Genomic DNA, 3804 nt, shown 5'->3' on the forward strand with positions numbered 1-3804 from the left:
AAGAGAATTACTGTTTTGTATTTTTGTTGCTATTCACAACATCAATGCGCCGAATTGCTTCTTGTTCTCATATTCGTATTATTTGTTCTATCACAATGCGAATGCGTGCACCTCTTTGTGTGAATGTTTTTCTTTATATATATATATACGTCTCTGTAGATAGGTATTCCTATTATATATACAAAATTATCCGCAAGATTTCAGGACAACATTTAACTAAAGCAGTGATATATAAAAGCAGCAAAGTATTTCTACAAGAAGTGCAATTTCTACTGCACAAACACGAAATGAGGTTAGAAAAGCAACATTCAGCTTACTTAGGCTTTCATGAAGCTACAACATTTCTTGCTCACAAACAATCGTCTTCTCCACCCCAAAATGTGCTAATGAACAACAATACAGATAAAAAAATACCACAAGACTCACAAACTCTACCTTCACATCAAGATGGATACAAGAATACCTATAACAGCACTCAGCAATTTCAAACCTTCAATCTAGCCTTTGGTAGGGGCAGAGGTAGAGGACAAAATTTTTACAAGCCATGACTGATTTGCTAGTTATGTGGAAAGCCAGGTCATATGGCTCTTCAATGCTATCATCGGTTCGACACAAATTTTCAAGGACATCAAAATCACCGACCTCCATTTAGCATGCACTACAGCAATCCACAACAATCCACACAACACGTAGGTCCTGCACAAGCCTACTTTGCAAATACAACAAGCTCATATGCTCCTTATGGCACATCACAACCCTTCCCTCTGATTTCACCAATGATTCCTCATCAAGTGCAGTTTCAGAATACCTCACACCTAAATCAGTCTTTTCCTCTTAACCCGAATCAATCTTCTGCAATAACCTCTCCTGCTGGAAATAAAAAAAAAAATCAACCGCAACACCACTTACAGTAACTGATCCTACTTGGTTCATTGACTCTGGAGCCACTCACCATATTACATCAGATCCTCAACATCTTCCTTATAAAAATTAGTATACAGGTTCAAACTCTCTTCAGTTTGGCAACGGTTTATGTCTTGACATTTCACATACAGGTTTGGCATTTATCCATTCTTCTTGTGTAAATAAATCCTTGCAACTTAGAAATATACTCTGTGTTCCTCAAGTTACCAAGAATCTCCTTAGTATTTCCAAAATTACGAGAGATAATCATGTGGTAGTTGAATTCTCAACTGATGAATGTGTTGTTAAGGACAAGCTAACCCAGGAGGTCATGCTTAGAGGAACTATGCTCAATGGTCTGTACCAACTTACCATTCCTTTAGATTCTACTGACAATAAACAAGTCACAAGTTCAGCATTGGCTTCTGCTCAAACTTCAAATTCAACAATTAAACATGCTATGGTTTATTCTTTGCATCAGTCCATGGATCATGACTCCTTGGCAACCTATGTTACTCCATCTAGTTGTTCTAGTGTTTGGTCACTTGACTTTACCTAGTATACCTGCAAATAATGTTGAACAAACTGGTCTTACACAAGACGGAGATTTGTGGCACCACAGACTTGGTCACCTTCATATAATTGCTCTCAATTCTCTTGTTTCACATTTGAATGTAAATGATCACTCTATTAATAAAGTTCATTTATGTACAGCATGTCAATATGGTAAACTTCGCCAGAATTCTTTTCCTCCATCAGCTTCTCAATCAAGCCAACCTTTTGAACTTGTTTTTGCAGATGTATGGGGCCCTGCACCTGTTACCTCAGCCATTGGCTTCAAGTATTATTTACTATTTGTTGATGATTTCACATGCTACTCTTGGATTTATCCTCTAAAACTGAAATCTGAGGTACACAATATTGTTCAACAGTTTGTTGCATTAGTGACTCAACAGTTTGATGGCAAGATCAAGACCTTCCAGTCATATTGGGGAGGTGAATTTCGTCCTCTTGCTGAGTATTTTGCTAAGCAAGGTATTCATTTCAAACATCCCCGCACTTATATTCATCAACAAAACGGAAAAGTTGAGCAGAAACACCGCCATGTGACAGAAGTTGGATTAAAGTGGTTAGCTCAAGCCTCTATGCCACTTAAGTATTGGTGGTTTGCCTTCCACACTGCTGTGTATCTAATAAATCGTCTTCCCTTTGCAGTTATATCCCATATCTCACCTTTTCAAAAGCTTTTTCATAAAGTTCCAGACTATAAAGCTATTCGTACTTTTGGATGTCAATGTTTTCCTTTCCTTAGACCTTATCAACAACATAAATTTTCCTTTCACTCAAAACAGTGTGTTCTTTTGGTTTATAGTTCTCATCACAAGGGTTATCTTTGTCTCATTGCTCATGGCAAAGTTTACACGGTTCAGACTGTCAAGTTCAATGAGCAAATATTCCCTTTTGCCAATGGTTTTTCACTTACCAATTCTCATGTATCTACAAATGCTGACTCTTGTTTTTTGTCTCAGGCTTGGAAAATTCCTCATATATCATTGATTCATCAGCCTTTGTTTTAAACTACTTCAGCTCCTTCAACCTCCTTGTTTGATGTTGAGCCATCTGCCCATAACACTCCCATTATACCTTCACCTACTTTCTCTCCTCCAAAATCACCTGGACCATGTTTAGAAGTTGATTTACGAGCCTATAACACTCCTTCTCAACCCTCCCATATTTCTACACTAAATATCCATCCTATGCTCACCTGCAGGAAAGCTGCTGCCCTTATCTCTGAATGCACAACCGCAGTCTCTATTCCCTCCTTTGAGATTCATAAAGAACTCTTATCTGTCAATACCGCATTACACAATCCTCTTTGGGTTCAGGCCATGGATGTTGAGTTTACTGCACTACAAAATAATCACACCTGGACTTTAGTCTCTTATACTGATAATATGACTTTAGTTGGTCATAAATAGGTTTTCAAAGTCAAGTTAAATGCTTATGGCAGTCCCAGCGTTACAAAGCATGCCTTGTGCCTAAGGGTTTTCATCAAACTCCCGGAGTTGATTTTCAGAAACATTTTCTCCGGTTGTTAAGGCATCCACCATTAGAGTCATCTTATGCTTAGTCGTGCACAATGGGTGGGAGATTCAACAAGTAGACGTAAATAACACATTCCTAAATGGTGACCTTACTGAAGCTGTTTTCATGACACAACCTGAGGAATTTATTGATCAATCTAAATCTCATCATGTTTTCCGGTTGCACAAAGCTTTATACGGCTTAAAACAAGCTCCCAGGGCCTGGTTTGATAAGCTTAAAACTGTGTTGCTGAGCAAAGGTTTTCAGAATTCCACCTCTGATTCTAGTCTCTTTTATCTTATTCAAGATGCCATGATTATTTATATTCTTGTTTACATTGATGATATACTATTGACTGGTAATAACCCCTCCTTCATTCACTCCATCGTGTCAGCTTTGGATACTAAATTTGGTCTAAAGATTCTTTGTTCTGTTCATTATTTCTTGGGCATCTCTGTTGTTCATACTTCATATGGGTTACAACTTAATCAGGCAAAATATGCTCAAGAAATTCTCTCCAAGTTTGGCATGACAAACTGCAACTTGTGTGCCATGCCTATGGTTCTTGGTTCCAAGCTACACTTTAAGGATGGTCCTCTCTTCGAACAGCCTTCCCTCTACATAAGTCTCATTGGTGCTCTGCAATATCTTACCATGACCAGGCCTGGCCTTTCTTTTGCTGTAAATAAACTCAGTCAATTTCTCAAAGCTCCCACTATTACTCATTGGCAAGCTTGCAAGAGGGTTCTCCGGTATGTTCAACGTACACTCACTCATGGTCTAACCTTTCACCGCAGTTCCACACTTCATCTTGAG

The sequence above is a fragment of the Pistacia vera genome, unplaced genomic scaffold (assembly GCF_008641045.1).
Source record: "Pistacia vera cultivar Batoury unplaced genomic scaffold, PisVer_v2 Contig592, whole genome shotgun sequence".
NCBI classification, from domain to species: Eukaryota; Viridiplantae; Streptophyta; class Magnoliopsida; order Sapindales; family Anacardiaceae; genus Pistacia; species Pistacia vera.